This window comes from Rhagoletis zephyria, unplaced genomic scaffold, assembly GCF_001687245.7.
Source record: "Rhagoletis zephyria isolate East Lansing unplaced genomic scaffold, Rhagoletis_zephyria_1.1 Rzeph_scaffold_02447, whole genome shotgun sequence".
Taxonomy (NCBI): Eukaryota; Metazoa; Arthropoda; class Insecta; order Diptera; family Tephritidae; genus Rhagoletis; species Rhagoletis zephyria.
This window is the reverse complement of record NW_016159531.1, coordinates 1-22,104: the sequence shown is the minus strand read 5'-3', so window position 1 is coordinate 22,104 and position 22,104 is coordinate 1. Positions and strand designations below refer to the sequence as shown.

At 37.5% G+C, this 22,104-nt stretch overlaps 1 pseudogene; it reads left to right on the top strand.

Moving 5' to 3' along the window:
* Nucleotides 1-15,277, top strand: part of LOC108366916 (probable serine/threonine-protein kinase DDB_G0282963) — a 43,768-nt pseudogene extending 28,491 nt beyond the window's left edge.
* The last annotated feature ends 6,827 nt before the right edge of the window (nucleotides 15,278-22,104 follow it).

Genomic DNA, 22,104 nt, shown 5'->3' with positions numbered 1-22,104 from the left:
TGGCACATAGGTGTTATATAAGACATAAAAGCACGCACGGCTTTAACAACCCATCATGTACGTGTCTACATTTGTATACTTTTATGTGCTCGTATTAAGGTTTGAATTTACACGGTTAATATTCAATTTACGCATGTTAAATTATTGACTTTTTCTTGCCTTAACTGTACGTGTGTATGATGGTCTACAATATGTGTACATTAATTGGAGAGGGGTACAAAAAGATTAAATTAAATTTCGATACCTTTTCGTGACATCTCCTTTTATTATTTCTGTATTTTTTCGTAGTGTTGGACACTATCCTGTTTTTGGAGCTCTTCACGACGATTAGCAACTTTTCGGAATATGTTTGAATATTTACCTTTACTTTTACTTTTACTTTTACTTTTTTCACTTAAATTTTTTCACGGCAAAGTTCTCTAAAGAGTTAGACAAGCGCCTATTAAGGAGTAAACCCGCAGAAATCGCTTTTTGTCTTTTGAAGTCTGCAGTTAAAGTCAAATTTTGAAATAATCAACGATATGCTACACACAAACTTCTGGACCTATTGTCATTCCTAGCGACTAGGGTTAGTCCGGTTCTAGAAAAGCTGAATAGCACACTGATCCTATTTTCTAGTAGTCAAAATCACAAAATGCCCTTCTATCATCACAAGTTTTTCAGTAAATTAACTCACATAAATTCAGTAATTAATCATATTCGTATTTACGCTAATCACCTTGCAATGCCTGGCAATTAAACTCACGACCCGACCAGTTTCCTACATATTTCTCATTTCCTATTTTTATTCGCTACTTAGCGATTAACAAATAATTAATAATGCAAATTAAGTGGGGAAATAATCGCGAAATACAAATAACATTAATACTGAAAAATTCACAACCACAACTCCCGCTATATTTTATTGCTTATTTCCTAATTGAAATTTTCCAATTATTCTTATTATTTACAAAAAATACTTCAATGCAATGACACAAAGCGAAAGCAGTAACGTTAACAATACCGACAGCTGCCAATTGCCACCTGCCAACGAACAAATCTATGGCCCACAAACAGGTATATAATAGAGAGGTAGAGAATAAAAAGAGAAAAAATCAACCAATTATTTAATTTAAGCTTCAGTGCCGACACAAGCCGCCAGTTAGCAGGGAGCTGACTAGGCAGTCAGGCAAACCGGCAAGAAAGCACCGCAGACTGGTAGGTAAGCCACCCAATACCATGGCAGTAGCTCACTAGCTGCCAGTTATCCAATCAGCCAACAAGCCGGCTAGGCAAGCAAACATACAAACCGCTCCACATTCCCCTTCGATGCCCTCGAGCTTCATGGAGCAAGCTTGTTTTCGAAATACAATACGGCAATCATTAAAATACAAAATAAGGCAAGCAAAATACAAATGACTGCAAATAAAGAGCGAAAAAATATATATATATGTACAGCAACTGACGAATTATTATACACACAAACAACTTAGAACGAGAATTGCTTCTTTTTTTACGAGTGTAATAGAAAATAAGAACAGTAATCAGCTGACGAAAATCTAGACATAACAATAAAAAAATTTTTTTTTTTGCTTGTCTACCCAACGCTTTTTATGAGCCAAAAGCAAGGTGGCAATGTTGGGCGTGCAATCCGGCTACAATTTTTTGCTCGCATTCAACCAAACGTCATTCTTGCGCTCATTATGCTTGAGCCGTTAGTTGGCAATTTAGTCAACAAAATTGCCAGCCAAACAAGAATAGCAGTGAATCGAAAATGAATGGAAATGTGAAATGAAAATATAAACGACAAGTGGCATAAATGCAAATGTACAGTTCGGCAAAGCGTGTTGGAGTTTGTAATAAATATGAAAAGAGTGAAAACAGAATGCGACAAAGTTAGTTGGCAAAAAGTCCACAGGCGTCGTCCGCAGAGCAATCTGACAGAAAGGCAAGCAGCTGCAACATAACCACTGGAAATGTGCTGCCATGGAAAAACGTTGCTATGCCCAGGAAAAGTCTTAGATTACCTTGTTAAAAGCGACTGCTGCTTTCGTTGCCGACTCTACAATGCTTTCATTTCCTGTCGGAGAGTGTATGGGAAGTATATTCATACATACTCCGATTTATTAAAAAAAGCGAAGGCAAATTATTTTATTAGCAAAAAAAATTTAAATGAATTGTAACTGAGTGGCATAGCATTAATAAATCTTTTGTGCCATATTGGGTATTAATTTGCTCTATACAGGTAACTGCACGAACTTCCTGGACTACATAAGCTCTTAAGTTATATCTGCCTCGAATTGTAATTGATCAAAACCAGTTGGGTTTGATAAAAGGCTAGAAAATTCAGCATTTAATTGGTTGAGAATTGCTTTGAGCTGAACATAAACACCCATATCAAGTAAGTTTAATCCCTTAGAGCTCCCCAGATGTACCAAGAAGTTGAGGCCCAAGGTGGTAGCAAGGAAAAAAATGCTGAAACTACCAATTTCATAGTCTTCAATGCAGTAATTTGTTGGGACATCAGCCAATATCGATAGATCCCAAAGTAGTTAGTTTCAGGAGCTTCTTTGACCGACTTCGATCCACAAGTTCATTGGACCTTACAAATTTCCATAGCTAGAAATTCGTTTGACGCTCGCTTAGGGATGTCCGAAAAACATCGATACATGGAAGTTATCGATGTTTTGCTTCGATGCAATCGACATTTTCCACTCGATGTATTTTGCTAACTTTTCTATCCAGTTTCGCGTCCATCGTGCACGTACTGATCAGTGTTGCCAGTATAGCCTTTTGAGGCTAGATCTAGCTTTTTTCTTTGTCGTTAAGATTCGAAATTTAGGATTTAGCTTTGTGGCTTTTTTCTAGCCTTTTCTTATTTTCAAACTAGCATTCGCTCCGTCCGGCGAAATTTACTCAGCGAACTCGTTCTGTTTATACTTTAAGAGTTTTTTAAGGGGCTCTCAATTGTCCCTATAAAACCAGAAAAAGCATGTTATTTCTTAGAACTCCTCACCCTACGGGAATGACGTCAAGCACTACATCGTGAGGGAGAAAGGTAGTTACACGCCGCTGCTATACCGCAGCCATTCGGGGGACCTTAGCCCCTTCATCACCTCTGCTATTGGGACACATGCTGCCGACCATTTTTTGCTGCTTTGTAGCGTAGCCTCCACGACCGACTCAGGCGTGACAATCTCGCCAGATATGCTGCGAACATTGCATCTGGTACCTTCTCAAAAAAATACGTCTTCTATTACATCTCCTCCACAGTAGTCGCATATGGGTTCCGCTTCGTGTCTGAATCGGTGAAGGTATGCTTTGAAGCACTCGTGTCGAGTCAAACAGTTTGTCAAATGGAAATCGACTTCGCCGTTTAGTCTGTTTCCATTGCGTGTATATATGGTTTTCTCTTCACTATGCGCGCTCCAATTGAAATATTCACAATTGTAATCGTATTGTTATGTATGAAGATATTTGGTGGTACACATGTAGCACTACTTTGTCTATAAGGACTATGGGTTTTCAGACCCTAAAAAAAGAGTTCCCTTTATTATTAAAATGTACAGAAGAGTTAACGAGATGTTTAAGAGGCTGGCCTTTTTTCAACCCTATTTTTCAGCTTTTTTAATTGGCCGATCTAACTTTTATATTTTGGAAGTCCTGGCAAGACTGGTACTGATTCCGCAAAGTACACAACACCTTCCTCCCTTGAATTGAAGTAGAGAATCTAATATTATTTTGGCTTTTAGCAAAAGTGGTTGGCCGAGCTTCTCCTCAAATTTTCAAGATGCGTCCTGATGTTGTCACAAAAATAAGAGGGACCCACAGTTTTACGCTGCCTCCGAACGGCAAATGGTTTTATCATAATCTTTTACGTAGCAGAAATATACTTGGAAAATCGCAATTACCTACGCACGGACGACAGCTGTTAGAAATAAACATTTCCTAATTTAAGGAGACACGGAGTGGCAGTACGTACCTCTAACCACTCAACCACAGCGGAGAAGGACCTACTAACACCCGTATTGGATAGTGTGTAGATTGAATCATCGCGTTTAAAATACTCAACGTTTTGAAAAATATTCGTTTGCGCGTTCGTAGTTTAAATCATACTTAAAGGTCTTACCATTAAATTTTACCAGGCATCGGCGGCTTTGAAGCAACGTCAACGACTACCACAGCGATAATCTCAGAGTAGGAATTATTTGGAGTGTTCAACTGGTAGTTACGGGATATCTGAAGTTAGTTCTAGCAAGAAATGGGTACCAGAAATTTCGTTTCTGTCAACAGAGAGACCTGTGGGAGGGTAGGCAGGCAAAAACCTGAGACAAATAACGGGGGCATTAGGCTTTCATCAATTTATGCTGCACACTATTTGTTCAGTAAATTACAACTATTTTAAAAATACAGTATAGATACTATATAAATATTCCACCTCTGAATTTTATATTGATAAAGACTAACCGATCACCACCTTAATCGTTTCAATACCCGATGAGAGTTTATATAACTGCTCCTTTATATTCCACTTCGGATTCTTTTAATGTTAAATTTTACTTACCGCATTTTTCTAAGTATTTTTCTTCCGCTGTAAAATCCATAGCTTTATGTTGACTCTTAACTAAAGTGCATTACAACTTACCTAACCTTCCGCTAGATGCTACTAGTGAATTCCTTCTTCCGGTGGCTATCAAAACTTACCAATTATTTATCCTTCTCTTGCGTTGCTATCACAATATATTAAACAAGATATGAAAATAGATTCTCTAGAGTATGCCAAGTAGAGTCCATTAATATACATATATACATACATAAAATTAGTTTTCAATATTTTTGTCTACCCGATTAACATGCTCGCATTCCCACTAATGCACTTTATCCGTCACTTCACTTTAAAATTTATTACTTCATTTTTATCAAAACAAACTTAAGACTTTAAAACTAACCAGTAACGAATCACAACAACACTCAAACTTCCACTATCCACTATTCGCATACTTAATTCACACAGTTTCTTTGCTCTTTGCCACTTACCCTCTAAGTGTTGCTTTGCTTTTCGCCAAGCAAGCCTCCAAGCGATTTACACTGTTCAACTTTGTGCAAGCAATGCAAAAGCGTTGCCAATTTGCAGCTACTAAACACTGAGTGAAAAAAACACAAACTACAACAAACGAATAATATAAGAGCCACATCTAACAACACGAACTATGGCAATCAGTGTGAAGTAGAAAAGTAAACTATGCGTGCCATTTTTTATCTATAGTTGCGAAAAAAATCCAACAACAAATTTTAAACTTTTGAGCTTACCCATACCTTTAGCTTACTGTCTATATGCTAGCTCATCCGTGGACGACCAGCAGTGAGTGTGTATATTTACTGCTATTTGTGTGCCAATAATGCCGCCATACTTGGCGCCATCTTTGAAATACGATTTCACTTCCATGAGCTGACTGCCAGTTAGTGAAAAAAATATGTACGTACTCGTATAGAAAAAAACGGAGAAAACTTTTGCAACCGACAGTTAGCTAGCTGCCACCCCAAATACGCCAGTTCGTCTTTCGTTGCTATAATTTTTTTTGCTTTCCTTCATTTCCGCTTACTCCACTTTCGTGTATTTTGCCTTTTTTATGACGTCTCCATTACAAATAATTGCGCGTCATATTGGCTTACGACAGTCGTCGTCGCGGACGTCCATAGCAACAACAGCAGCAGCAGCAACAGACAAAACTGTGATAATGTTGTTAATGTCTATGCAGCATGGCAGTGTTGTCAGCGTTGCCTCGTCTGCATTCTGTGCTTAGCTTTCCATATAGCTTTTTATTCAATTTGTTTTTTCTCAGTCCATACCACACCCCTACTCCTCCGCACAGCTTGGCAAATAAACCGCTATAGGGTGGGTGCTTTTCAAAATCTACCTTCCCAGTTCAGTTTTCTTGATGTGCTATTTCCATTTACTCGCTATTTTTCTCTAAATTTTTATTTCACTTTATTTTTTATTTCAATTTTTCTCATTCGTCTATTTGCATCTGAGCACAATGCACGCTCTCTTTTTTCCTAGACGCGTAAAGTAGTAGTAAATACGCTGGAGTATTATTAACGTAAATGCAAAATTGCCAATTTCGAGTGTATTTCCTGTCAACAGCGAATTTCCCTTTTCCGCTATGGCATTACTTTTCCGCGCAACAGCATTGCTGAATAGCTAAGTAGCAAGTCGGTATGTGGCAATAGCTATTCCGCATAGTAAAAGTAGGTGCGAGTAGTAGCTTGTAAGAAATAGGAGCGCACGTAAAGGAGACGCGCTCCACTTAAGCTTTAAGAAAATTATGCTACGAATGCTCTGTGCTTGGCATTCGCGTTACTTCACGCTGCTTTTTAGCATTTTCTGCGCATGGTAATGACTTCTTGACGAGGTAATTGGTGCGTTGCTCACAAGCGCACGAACGCCCACAAATGTGTGTCCGTAATTTCACTCGTAGAGTACCCATAGGTACTTTTTACATTTTCCTATTAGCATGTCTGGCAATTTCAATTCAGTTATTGGCAATATTTGCAATTTTTCCTGCGTACGAGTAAAAGTAGTAAAAAATGCCTATAAAATACTTGGTCCATTGCATTTCGTTCACTTTTGCTTCACTTGTGCTAATACTCAATTATCCTTATTAAATTTTCGCTTATTTTGCGTTTATTTGCGAGGGTTACTTTTACATTTAAATTTATCGAGATTTTCAATTATCCAAGGGTGGTAATGTTCGTACACGGGCGTCTGTGGTGAGATGCTGTCTAATTTGCAAATTGGTTATTTAATTACTCACTCTCAGAGAGTAAAGTTTCTATTTTTGCACGTTATTTTTGATGAGCTATTAGCTCTTGAATGATGGAGCATGGTTAAATGAATTCTGCTACCCAAACCTCAAAAGGATCAGGAGGTTAATATCTACCACCATGGCGGTTATGTTTGGTCAATATTTCATTTATAAATATTTACAGGGTAATTTTTTCGCTGTTTTACATTAAAAGCGGTACTTGTAACTGAATTCAATTTTTTTATTTCGATTTGCTCTTCCTTTTTAATATCGTAAATGAAATGACCTTCAGTAATAATTTTTCTCTCGTTTACAGCTGATTCTTTTTACTGATTTCTGGGCTGAAAGGTCAAAGAAAACCAACACGATTTAACGAATCGTTAACAATCGGCAGTCTCACTTTTCTTTTATAATCGGTTCCTGGATTGTTTTCTAGTTTTATTTTAAATACTTCCATCTCCGTTAATCTGCGAAGCCTGTATATCAGTCTTGAATATTGCACGCACTCATTTCATGTTCCACTCGTTTCATAAGCCCGATGAAAAATTAAGAAAATAAAACAGTTGCATGAAAATCGTAGTAAACAATATTTCATTTATTAGTAAGGTTGAGAATGAGATCCTATTTACTACACATACAACTTATGTAATAAGCTATTTGAGAATTTCAGCCGCTTATGATAGACGAACGAAATATTAACCACACAACGTGATTCGCTTTGAAAACTGCTGTTCCAGTGTTCTTCCAGACCTAATCTCTAATGCAACTGCACGGGCTTAAACCAAATATGCCGGCAGTTCGTTCGATAACAAACAAGGCGAATTCATGCCAGGTGGTATCGCTATAGCAAAAACAAAAATTACAATAACACATCATATGCACAATGACAGAATTACCACAAATAGATATACAACAAACACATCACTTTGACAATAGTTATCACCTCGGCGAAAATCCAACCGTTCTGGCAACACCACCTTGTATGCATTCGCCTTGGGTAACAAATAGTAAAGAAATTGGCTAAAACCACGACAGAGTTTATTTATTCTTTCCAGAAGAGCTGTACTTTGCGGAGCTTAGCAGGTAACACAAGGAACTGGATCGTTTCTATCTACTCTTCCTTAAGTTATTTGTTTTTGTTATTTTATGGCCTTATAACAATTATATTCAACAATTTTTATTGAGCTCGAGGCAGTTTTTTAATAAAAACTTATTGTGGAAAAGCAGCAATAATTTGAAAAAAATGGTAGAAGTGATAGCTATTTCGGAAATCACCACATTTCCTCTTCAGACTTGTTTCAGTAGGATTCGAACCGACGATCCCACTGACTCAGCCAGTTGCCTACGCACTGTGCTAAGTTCGCCCTGTTAATTCCTGTTACTTATTTCCACTATTTCACTTTGCTAAGTCAACTACAATCAAGCGTTTTTAAAAATTTGCTATTATAGTTTAAGAATTACACCTTAAAATGTAAGTTGAAATGTCACACCCGTCACCGTGGAATGAGCCATATCTACTCTTTTACTAAGGGGCATTATGCCCCCCTAAGACCAAATGTGGTGACAATGAATCTGTGTGCTTTGAAAAAGGCGAACCAACTATAAAATGCAAAAAGTTGTGATGAAGTTGAAATCCCGAAAATTCACGGGATCCCGGGATTAGAATTTTTAGATCCCGAAATCCCGGGACTGTTATGCTTCGGGAGTGCTTCGAGATTGAATGCCCTACTAAGCACTCCCTGTTGTAACTTTCCTGCCATCCAGTATCCACTGAGTTGTAAAATTCGCATCAAATTTCCATGCAAAACTTTAGTTTTGCTAATGAAAGCACAGCCACCCATACAAACAAACATAATGCCAATTTCTCCGCCGTATTCACCCGTTTATTTATATGTATCTCAAACGACCACTTTTTCTCGACCATTGCCAATCAATCAATTTACGTACATAAAATCAAAGGCACTTCTTAACGAAACCAATTAGTGTAGGTGACTACAACACAAAAAGCTCCACGCCAGCACGCTTCTTTCTCCCACAGCTGTGGAAGAAACACTCTTTGAATAGAGGGACAAATGCACATACATACATACATGCAGTTCGCGAGTGTTTGAGTGTGTGAATGCATGTGCTTTTGCATGGAAAACAGTAGGTCCTATGTATTTGACCACAATGCAATCCACACGCAAATGCCATTATACACGCATCAATTAACAACAAAAACTGGCCAACTCGCTCTGTCTCCACGTTTCCGCCTTATCGATTACTTTGCCATTACACTTTGTACTGGTTCACTCAAATAATAATTCAATTAGCAATTGTGCTGTAAGCTATCACATAACTTGCGAAAATTTTTACTTTTGTGCGCTTAAATGTTTGGATAGTAGTTGCCCTTCCCATTTCGTTTAGCCGCTTCGTTGACATGCGATACTTTTTTGTGGCTTTTGCTGCTTTATTGAAAGAAACTATTTACCTAGAAGAATTTCTTTTGTTCTCGCACATGCAATTAAATAACACCAATCAACGAGACTTCTTAGTTTATAATTTTCCTTTCATTTCTATTTCTATTTCGTTATGTATATCACTTAGTTTCGCTGTTGGCTATTAATACTGCCTATCAACGTGTCCTTTTTCTATACAATTAATTGTTCAATTAAGCAATTTGCATTGTTATTGTATTAGGAATGGAATATTTGTGATTTTTAAGGATATTTGGTAATATGATATGACAGTGAATAGAAATTCAGAAAGCGAAAAGTTTTAGTACGCCTTAGAATAAAAGCAAGAGCAGTTTAAAAATGCATTCTTTTGTTGCATTTATTATTTCACGGTTAGTTGATCAACTTAATTTTCTCTTGCTTTCATTTCCCGGAAGCTGGTGCATTTTAAACAGCATCTTTATATCGCTATAATTTTTCACGTCTTCGTCGAACTCCCATCCTATTTTTTTAGTAGTTTCCTCACTTTATGTACTCTACAACTTCTTTCCTCTTTCATATGCTATTGTAAGGTGTTTGCCAAATTTCTTCCTATATTTTAACTCAATCTGTGGTAAACACATTTTATTCGATTCGCCTTTCCATCGTAAGGGAAAGAAAGTAAGGGAGATTTTTGCTCAATTAGCTATCCTTTTTTTCCTCTAATTTGATTCATCTATCTTTCTGGTGATCGGATTAATCCTATCTTTTCGTATTATATTCTATTCTTCCCTACGAAAGATTTATTTCTGGATTTTTTCATACCTTGGTTTCCATTTCTCAACCCACCTTTCCGTTTCTTTTCATTCCTGTTCTTTCTTAACCTTTCTTTCCTTTCTTTTTCTATTCTATTACTGTCATTTCTTTCCCTTATATTCCATTCGTCCATTTCCTACCATGCTCCTTTTTAACCCTTCTTATACTATTTCTTTCTATGATATTCTACCCCATTTTATCTTAACCTATCTAATTTTACATTACGCCGACTGTATCCATTACATTCTCTCTTTTTCCATCTTTCCTTTTTACTTCCTTTTCTTTTAATGTTTCTTTTGCTTTTTCATTTTGCTTCCTGTTTTCATTTCTTTCACTTTATTTTCGTTTCCTTTCCTCTATTTCCTTTAATTTATATCTCTTCTTCACTTCTTATCTCCTTTTCCTTTCTTTTCCTTGCTTTCCCTTCCTATCCAATTATTTCGTTTACATTATTTCTCCTTCTATCCTATTCTATGCTATCCTGTGTTGTCCTATGTATATTTTATTGTCTTTGTCGCTATCTCTTTCTTTTACTCCTTTTCCCCATCCCTTCCTTTAATTTCCTTTCCCGTTTCCTATCCTCTAGTTCAACCTTTCACCTCCTTTTTTTTCTACATTCTTCTCTTCTTTTCATTTATTATCTTCAGTCTTGTTTCCCCTTCATTTATTTTAAGTCTCTTATTTCTCAATCCTATAATACCGTTTTCTTAATCTTCCTATCCTGTACAACCAATTCTATCTTATCCTGTTCTATTCTAGGCTATCGTATTCTACCCTATTCTTCCCTTTCCATTAACTTCTATCCTTTAGCGTTTCTTTTCATTTCGACACTTCCCTTCCATTTCGTCGTTTCCTTCTCCTTTCCTTTCCTTTCCTTTCCTTTCCTTTCCTTTCCTTTCCTTTCTTCACTGTTCCTATTCCAAAAAAGATTTGTTTCTTTCCCTTTTTTCTTTTCTGTTTTCCTTTTTTTTATTTCCATTCCCATTTTATCGCGTTCTATCCTATTCTTTTCTCTCTATCCTACTGTTAATTTAATTTACTTTGCTTTATCTTTATCTTTCGTGTCTGCATCCACCGATCTTCCCTTCTCTTTAACACCACAAAGCATCAGTTAAAATATTCAAAGTTCCAGATAATTTTTTATCGGCCAAAAATGATTGGCCTAAATTGAAATACAATCACCTTAATCTACTCATATTTAACAAAAGTAACGAAAACACATTGCGAGTGAAAGAAAATCAAATTAGGATCAGGATGTAGAAAACACAAATATACAATGGCCTCGTCGCTGCGCTGATGTCTTATCAGCGTAACAAAAGATTGCAAAAAAAGACGCCTGCTTTTCAAACCATTTCAGCATAATTTGATGCGACCATTGTACTGATAAGTAAGTAGGTATGTTTGTGTTTGTCAAGGATGTGGCTAAACCACTTAACACCCTAATTGTCACAACGAAGTACATAGATACAATAAAAATGCAGCTATAACAGACTACAACAACTATTTACACACCAGTATGCTATAAAATCCGCTGTACTTCGCAGAACTTCTGCTCTCTTTTCCATTTTTTCCTTCAAGGCATACAAAATGTGCGAATAGGTAACTTAACCCTTCAACGCGCACACACATGAGTTTGTTGTCTACCAAAACATTTGACATTCTAAAACACTCGCATACATAGTACACAGCAAACGGCAAACGACAAACCCATTCAGCCGCAATCGCTGCTTGTCAATCTACTTTTTGGTTGAATAGCATTTGAAAAGCAAAACATTTGTCAAACGTGCAAAAATTCGCTGACATTTGTCGCACACTTTCACACACTTCCACTCTTCAAATACACATCGGTGCCAGTGTTGCCGTTGAGAATTTTCAGAAAGTCGCTAAAAAGGGGCCATAGACGAAAAAAGGGTCGACATATTATTTTTACCCGACTTCCAAAAAAAAGGAGGAGGTTATCAATTTGTCGGAATATATATTTTTTTATATATGTTGTCGCAAAGTATGCCGATTTCAAGCAAAGGTGGTACCTAAGAGGTGGTCCCTTACTAATTTGGACGAGTTGTTGCAAGGAGAAGAGTTTCGTACTTTCAGGAGGAAATATTTTTTAATAGCATTTTTCTGTTAACATTTCCCAAAAAATTCTCTGAAAAGGGTTTTCTCTGAATGAAAATTCTGGAAGAGGGTCAAAATATCTAAATTTTCGAAAAGTTGGGACAGAGGGTATTCTCGCTTAAAAATGGTTAAATTGTGCCTTTAGTCGCACAACGGTAACACTGATCGGCGCTACTCCCATGTGGTTTGTGCTAATCGCATGCGAGAAATAGCATTTCTATATGTATTTATGGCTTTGTTTTCACTGCCTTAAGGAAACTCGATTTGCTTATCCGTGACAGACACACACACTCACTCTAACCCTAAGCAACGATTCGAGTGGACCGATAGGAAAATTTTAGTCAAGGAAACTAGCAAACTACGATCAGCTTGAAGTCGATATGCAGGGCTCTGAAACTGTCAATCTTTCGGCTTATAGTCTAGACTCTAGAGTCTCTTTCACGAAATATACTATGACAAGAAGTATGCGCTATTCCACACGTTTGTGCCTTAGCGGTTTTTGGAAAAGTAAAAGAAGGGAGTAAAGAAGGATATATATAAACAGTGGTGGTATTCCTGAGAATCCATCCACTTATACGCTCTAATTACATGAACAGTGTATGATTGCCGAACCAAGATTAGGTATATACTGAGCTCCACAGGCCCATAGTGGTCCTTCTCCCGATGAGAACTGACTGGGATGATAATATGAGGAGCAATACGGAGTTGGAGCAGGTGTTGTCTCTGACGCCATGGGAGTGAAAGAGCCCAGACTCACCGACGTAAACGTCAGCTGACACGATCAAACTTATGAAAGCTCACTATCGTGTACGTGCGACGGTTTCGCGTGACGTGTACTGCTTCTCTCTCTCTCTATCAGCGGAAATGTTTTTCTTTCACAACATACTTGAAGTTGGTTAAGTAAATTTCTTTTGTAAGGACGCACAGTGTTTCGACTATATGGAGGCAGGTAGAAAAAAGTCATGGTGACAGTTGGTAAAAAAAACCGGTTGGCCTTAGAGAGGGAAAAGTAAAAGTCATATATACAATATTTCACATAATTTACCAATATAGGGAAAGAATTCTTTCCACTTGAAATTAAGGCTGGAATAAGTCAGTCGGTCAAAAGAAGAAATCAGAAAATAATTTCAGCAACTTTCAAGTCAGAACAGATTTCTTAAAAAAATTAAGCTGATATCTGTCCATAGACCCCTAGCCTTGATGTCAACTTTTCTCACAGGGACCTTTGAACTAAATGCTTTATGCAAACACAACGCAAATTTTCCCAAAATTCCACATTTTTGTCAACTAAGGCCCACAATAGCCATACAGACATTCAAAACTCCGCATAACTGCCAAAACACCTTGTGCTGCTCAAAATATAATCTCTTCCAAGGAGCAACACACATGCCTCACCCGAAACATAAGAAATATGGGCGCATTCTATTGTGACAGTCAAGCGGCAAAAAGGCGTTGCAGATAAAGTTTTTTATTTATGCCATTTTTTTAAATAGCACTCAGTAAAAAACGAAGCGCTGGTAGGAATTGATTTTTTTTCATTTATTTTTTTTTCGGGAATAAGGCTCAACTTACCAAGTGCTGAGTCCTTTCTTGTATTGAGTGTAGGTATGAAGGCGAAAAAATTGGGCAAGCGTGCTGGTATGCCAGCCAGGCACTCAGCCATTATTTGAAATCTGCATCGGAAATAGTTTAAGTAAATTATAATTTTACCTTTTGTCAACAATGGGAATGTGTCGTGTGTGTCTGTTGCGGTATTTAATGCCAATTATGGCATGTGAAACAGGATACAGGCGCATATGCCTGCACAGAGTGCAGAAAATGGTTTGTTGTTATTGTATGAGGGATTATTTGGGGATTATGTTTGTACGATTTCGATTGAAGTGGGCGATTTGTGTGAATATTCTTTGCTTGCTACTTCAGCCTTTGTTACCAAATGAAGTGGAATGCTCTGAGTAAAAGGGCGGAGAAAGTGAATTGACAATTGTTAAGCGATTAGTGTATTGAAGAGAAAGGGTTACCAGGAAATATTTGTGTCAGAATTGGCATTTGAATTTCGCTTAAAACGATTGTAGGGATGTAAGTAAAGTAATTGGTTTAAATGTGTAGCTTTAATGGAGTGAGCATAACTGTTGAAATGTTTTAGAAAATAGTCTAAACGCCATTGAAACGTAGGCGAAAATATATTTGTGCAGTTCTTGATCGACCTATCTGTTTATTGTCTCCTTCTTGACCCTCCTCGCATAATTTCAATTCAATCCATTTATTCTCCTTCACATCAAACATTTATTTCCAATCACAAATTTAATTTAAGAAATATCTTCCTCTTTTTCCTCTCTCGGTACAGAACAAGCCGCACGTGGCGCCCAAGATTACACGAATAGCCTAAACAATAACAACAACAACGATGATGCAAATTCACCCAGCAAAGCGAATTCGAGTAATGGCTCTAACGGCAGCAGCACCTCACACATGTCTACAACGAATGGCAGCTGCCTCACAAGCAACGGCAGTGCAACAACCTCCTCCAATGGTGGTGCTACAAATAGCGGCAACACGAACAGCAGCAGCAACAACCACAACACCTCACCTTCCACACGTCCCACACTCTCACCCGCTGAGCATGCCGCAGCCGCCTTGGCACATCATGCCGCCGCAGCTGCGGCTGCACACCATGCGCACTCGCATCATCAACATGGCCACCATCCGCATGTACATTCGCACGCCCATCATGGCCACCATCCACATCATCCGCATCATGCACACCACCATCCACATGCGCACCATCACCCCCATCACGCTCATCATCCGCATGCGGGCGCCACACATGAGGCATTCCTCAATGGTGCTGCTGCAGCAGCGGCGGCAGCGGCCGCTGCCATGGGAAGTGGCATACCCGGTGCCGGAAGTGTTGTGGGCGCACCTAATGGCCTGCTCGGACATGGTGGAGATCCTAGCGTGCTGCTCGGCGGTGCTGGTGGCGCCGGGATGAGTGGTAAAAAGAAGAATAAACGTCGACATGGGCGCACTATATTTACGAGCAATCAACTGGAGGAGTTGGAGAAAGCTTTCAAAGAGGCGCACTATCCGGATGTGAGCGCACGTGAATTGCTCTCGATGAAAACGGGGTTGGCTGAGGATCGCATACAGGTGAGTGAGTGTCCGGTCAGCTTCAATGCTTTTTCTTTTCCTAGTTTCTTGTTTTATCATTTTATGGCCATTTCACTTTATTGCCATTTTATTTATTGTGATTGATATGGTTGCACCTCTGCGAGTTAGTGCTAATACTTAATTTACTACCAAGTGAGCTAAGCTGTTTGTTGTTATTCCGTTTGGCCGACCAAGTAGTGCAGCAATCAATAGTGTATTGCACAGGGAATTTTATTACACACCAAGGTGCTTTATTGGATTTTTGCTATCGCACGTTCTTACGTACTGATTGCAGTGTTGCATTAGATAATCATAGATTTCGAAAAACGTTCTGGAACGTCGCTAGCTTTGTGCGAATGGATTTGTCTCACTGTCGGTAAAAATTAAACTAACAGAAATTTAATGGACACCGCAGTAGTCGAGGGAGCCATAAAGCGGATTTAAAAAAAAAATATGAAAATAACTTTTGCAACTAACCTCTCTTTAGCTCATACATATCTAAATTTTTTTTTCACTTATGTTATTAAATTTAATTAAATATGTGCATTCAGCAAGCTTTTATGCCGCCATTAACCTCTTCAGTTTACCCAAGTCATGCACTCAACGCACATCTTTATGTGTTGTTTCTTGGAAAGGTGATTATATGTAGCCGCTCTCCTTTTTTGCAGAGCTTATCTGCTTTATGTCTCCACAAAAGAACGCATGCGAGTAAATAAATCTCAACAATTACCTCTTAAAAATTTAATTATGTCAAAATGCTCGCAACAACCGTGCAGCAGGCAGGCGTCATTAGTATAACTGCATTTCAAAACAATTGACATGTGTCAAACCCAAAAGAAAAAAAAAACAACACAAAACACACAAGGAGTTTCGACACAATCTAACACACTTTTCAAGTATTTATTGACATTTTCAATACCTTTACTCATGCGATTCTTTTTCGCTTTTGAAAGTCACTCGCTCATTGCTTGCCGCTTGGAAGGCGATACTGAAGGATAATTAGAATTGTGCATTACTTGTTAATTGTATGGACTTCAAAGTATGCGGGGAGCTCTAAACCGCAGATTTATTAAAACCAACCAGATAAACGCAGCCTACTTTATGCTTTCGCTCCACGAAAGTCGGATCTACGTAACCGAAAAGACCCAGACTTATGTTTTACCAAAGACTGTCCACATTCCTTGAAACCATTTGAGCGAATTTTTTAGGTCATAGCGAAATTCTGAACATATAAATTGCCGTCTCCTTCAACAATGTGCAAAGAAATTCTCATCGAGACAAAAACATAAATATATCACACTTTAAGGTCCGATTCTATGTGCCAAAGATATGAGGGAAAATGCAAAAGGCCATCCCCTACGTTAAGCGAAAAACATCTACATTGCCTTTGAATGAAATACTTCCTTAGCAAAAGTTTAATGCTTTTTGTCGAGCTTTAATTTACTGGCATTAAAGTGGTACGTTAGGGTAGAAAGAACTGAGATGTGGTGGGTAAGTACTAGAACGGTGATGTCACTTGGGTGTCGGAGTACATATTTTCCTTTCTAATCGGTATTACGTTAATAGTCGAATGTCTCTTTCATCGTGGACACCGCTGTTTGAAATACGCTTCAACAATCCGGAAAATCCTAACTTGAGTTGAGTTCAGCTAAGCCAGATGAAAGTATGCAAAGCATCCGATTCCGGATATCTCCTTTCACAGATTTCTTAATTTAAAACTATCGAGCAAAGTTTTATTCAATTTACTTACCTACTACACTTATGATTTGTATGAGCTTTGATTACAGTTAAAGTTTTCGTCAGGAATTTAGTGATTGGTATTTTTTCTTTTTATTTCTTTAATTTTTAATGAGGCCACGCGCTTCTTTTACATACTTTTTTTAATTTAGAGCAGTTATTAGTTAACACTTACCTTTGAATTTTATTTCAAGTACTGATGCCTGGTATTTTTCTTTTTATTTCATTCATTTTGTGGACTACCGATCTATAAAAGGGTGAATATATTAAAGAGTGTATAGATAAACAAATTTATGCAACAAAACGTTAAGGAATTACCTTATAAATAAGATGGCATAGCAAAATAAACGTGTTTAATTTTACTGCTAATTAAAGCCTACTTACCCTTACAGAGTGACTGAACACCGAAAAAACTTACAAACGACCGACTAATTATGCATTCTAATATCTTTTTTAAAAACCCAAGAACTGTGCTGACATGCTTCACCGCTTTTCGAAACAGTTTTCATTAGACATTTCAACTTTTTGACTTCACACTCAAAGTCACTTGCTTTCGCATTCCATTTATAGTATACATAATAAATACGTACAAACACCTCACACTTTAAATTACCTCCTGTTCTGCAGCCATTAATGTGCCACAAGTGCCTTGTATTCAAATTCAATTATGACAAATATGCGACATGGCGTCGTACACTAAGGCGCACACAAACGCACCAAGTTCTTTTCAACTCGAAAATGAAAGAAAAAATAGCAAAATGAAAATGTGTTCTCTACGAAATTCAAGTGCGTTGAGTGCCAAAGTAACGCCTTCAAAATGTACTACATATTTTTTTTAGAAATGCATGTCTACAAAAGTGCCCTACTGCGGTGGCGGCAATGGCACCACACGCACCATGCGCGCGAAATTGCAAATTAACAACCTCATACAATTGGCAATAATGTCTGTCTGATACATACATAAGTGAGCAGGCGGGCGGGCGCAAGCAATTGCAATGTGACAGGCACTTCAATTAAATGCAAAATGCCAAACTACAAACAACCATATGTATTTCTTTGCTTTTTCGCCTTCACTTTCAGTTTGCCGCCGTTATATTTTTTAATATTCTCCTGCAATGCAATTGCAACAACTCTTACCCTTAAAACAAAAACCGCACAAAGTACCTTCGACCGACAATATGCAAAAAAAAAACACATGGAAAACAGAAAACAAGCATGGCAAACTGTGCTCTCAAGGCCTATTCATCAGTGTAAAATCGAAGCGCAGCCATTAAGTTTGCGCACTCACACTGTTGCGTGCCACATTTGCACGACATACTAAGTATTTGAGTTTTGCTTTATTTTTTGCTGAGTTTTTGTGGTTTTTTCTTCCCTTTTTTTTAATGTGCATACAGATCTTTTATGGGTTTTCAAGTTTACACACTTTTGTTATTGCAATGTCGTGCAACAACACTTGAAAACTCATAAGCAGCCAACAAATATGGCTGGCACTGACTGGCTGCAGTAGAGCAGCATCAGCACTTCGTTTTATTCCACGGCTACAAATTCGTATGTAACGTACATTGTCTTTGCTCCTAACGTGAGTTATTGCGGTTTTTGGTTGCTATTTGTGTGAGAATGTCTGTACAAGTAAGTCTATGTAGAAGCGCACAACTTTAAAAAGCATTGCAGGCGCGAGAAGTTGTTGCGCAAGTGAGACGCAAATAGTGCGGGTAGCCGGTGAGAGTAGTAGCTTACTAAATTACATTGACTTCGCACTTTTACGTTTTCTTCTACTACACATAACAGCGTGCCTTTGTTTGACATTCGCCGCTGCTTACCTTCTTGCGTTGCGTGCGTATACTTTTTTCTTTTTATTTCATTTATTTTAATGCTTTGTACTACCTTAACTGGTTTACTTCATCTTTTGTTAATTCACTGATTCTTTTCTTTTGAAACTTTCCTCACTAAAACCACAAACGAGTTTGTGTCACTTACTTACACTACTGTCTGCCGCGCGTCTAGCCTTCACACTCGAATGATCAAATGCATTTGAGGAAAGTTGAAGTGGAGCTCTGGCGGTAGTTTTTAGTAGTAGTGGTAGCCGGCAGAGCTTAAAAGTGTGCGTGTGCGTGGGTTGCGTGCTAATTTAAGTGTAAAGTTGCATTACTGCGGCGGAGATGAAAGTGATGAGAAAAATAGTAATGGTAGCAAGATTTGTACAAAAAAATATATAAATCTATGACCGAACGCAATTTAGGAAAAGGTTGGTGTATTAATGAGTGTTCAGTAGCGGAAAGCTTTATGCCGGGAGAAATTAAGTTGTCTTATTTCATTATTTGTTCTCTAAAGTGTGCCATTACTGAATTGATTAAGTTAGTAAAGGAAACTTGAAGTATGTATGTAAGTAGAAAAAAGTATGGCCCACTTCATCAATTCAAAGCAACGCACAGAGGCGGGAGCGGAAGTATGTAAAGAGCTTTCTCATTGTAAACATAACTTCGAAAAAGCAGTGGTTTCATACTTCCAGAATAAACAAATTGTGTCAAGTAGGAAACTGCTTAGCAAATCCTGAGGCTAGATTTTAACTACTTAGGTCGTACAAGTGTCTGCCATGATCGAGAGGCAATAACGTGGAATTTGAATTTCGCAAAACTCACTTCAGATTCCTAATTAGCAACCCCAGAAACCCCCTGGTAACAAGTTCCAATCCATGACAATGCGTAAATCGTTCAGTATCAACGTTTTAATTTTACTAGTCTCTTTTCGAGAGCTTATTTTCGGGAACTAGACCCATTCTAATAGTCCAAGACAGGTGTGTAATTACGGGAAAGTTCCCCAATAATACCAGAGTAATTATATGTAAAAACCACATTTTTAGCTGCATTTTAACATGTCAAGAAAATAAAAAAATTCAGAACATCAGCGTTTTTATAAAAAAACGACCAGCGCGACCTCTAAGAAAACTTTTTTTTCAAAATAAAAAAATATGTATCTTGTGCGCAGACCAGGGCATGAATCACGTATGACGACAATCGTCTGGACGATATCGTGCTGAGATTATCTTGTTTCATAAAAACCAAAAATTGTTCGATGGTTTGTGCGATATCGTCCTCTCAATTCCAATTTTGCTTCACGTAACAGTAACAGTAACACGTAACAGCAACACAAATACATGAATCAGTGTTTTGACGACATCGTTTTGCCAGTGTCGCTTGAACGACAATCTTTTCAAAGTCCCAGGAATCGAGAGTGAGGAATTCATGCCCAGGAATTGAGAGTGGGTTCTATAGAGTGGTAGTAGGTACGCTCCTTCACTCGAATATAAGTTAAATATGTATGTCAAAAATAAATGATATTGTATAGAACGAAAGATATTTGAAAAAGATTCATTACAGACAAACTTTACAATAGGGCTGCCATTATTTTCAAAAATTATTGTATTGTCAAACTAAAAATTTATTTGAACAGGTTTGCCAATGCGCGCAATAAAAAATTTTAAGCTCATTATTTATTTACTGTGGCTATCAAAGAAAGCATATTTAAAAAAAACTGTCAGCCTTAACTAGTTTTGAGTAGGGTTGCCATAATGTTCTATATAAACATAAAAATTTGAATACATACACATCTAAATAGTTATATCAAATTGTTTTTTTTTTATTGCAAATCACAAATGTTGAACAGTGTTGCCATTGCACATATAACAAAAGCATGAAGGTCAATTAAGTACTACAGCTTGGGTATCAAACGTAAGATGTTTATAACTACTTTCACACTGAAATATTTTTGACAGGGTTGCCACATAAGTAATGTGCAAAATTGAATACATTTTTATATAGCGAGATACGGCAGTTGCTTAATACGAAAGGGTATTGGCACCCCGCCGCTAGGAACTCTATTTTATTCATATTTAAGAAATTATATTTCGATAGTTGCTGCGACCTAAAGAACGCTTTCAATGCAGTAATTTTTTGAGTGCATCATTTGTTGCTGCGCCGTTTAATTTGTCAGTTTTAACTACATACTATTTCTGTATTTTTCTGCTTCCTTTAGCAGAAATTACATAATAGCATTACAAAAAGGCGCAATTTTCACCAGAACTGCCCACTTTAATTCCCTTCAAAGAACCACTCTCTCGCTTTCTACAGCCACTTAGCGCTGTTCTTTGATCAATAGCAGTAAATATGCCTACTTTTCATGCCTAGTTTTCTTTCATGCATTGATTAGCCTGCTATTAAGGCAGCATATTTCAGGGTGCAGGGTGCTTTTTGGCAATTTTCAAGTATTTCGTACAGTAAAACAATAAAAAAAAAACTGAAATGCACTCAACCGCATGTGCGAATTTTCGTTTTTATGCATTTTTTCGTTGCATTTATACCCAAAAACACTTGCATTGCAGCAATTGGCAAATTGCGATTGTCCTTTGCCTAAATGCCGCCTTGCTATTCGGGTATTTCGAGTATTTAATGCATTTATGGTCGCAAAGCGAAAGGAAGTACAAAAAGGCGCAATTATTGCAATACTTGAGAGTATAACATGCATATTTTCAAGATTTCCTGCGCGAAATTTCCTTTGAAGTATGTACACACACCAAAAAAAATAATAATTAAATTTGCGCGCAAAAATGCACAAAAGATTAAAAATTTCAATTTTCAGTATCCACTTGCATTGTGAAGCGGTCGAGGTTTGCAAAATGCGCTAAAATTAACTTTTTGAGACATACATAATTCTTCTCATTTGCTATTACCGAGTAACTAAGCAATTTCAGTTTGCACATTTCCTTCCGTTTTTTGTACTGCTTTTTTCACTGTTTTCTCCTTTTTTGAGTACGTTACAATTTTCATAAAATTCATGCAAATACTTGTGCAAAGTAGCGGCAAAAATTGCTTTATTTCTGTAACTAACAAATTTTACCAGCTTGCTGCACCGTTTCTTACGGCTCATCAAGTCGCGCACAAAATTACTTTTTTTTCATAACTGTATATGATAAGTAGATATTTAGTAACAAAAGTGATATTTAAAGTTCATTAAAACAGGAAAAAATCTGAAATATTAGGCGAGTGTACTGTGTGTGCGCAAAAGTAAAAATTTGCATCGTTGCCTTCTTCTAA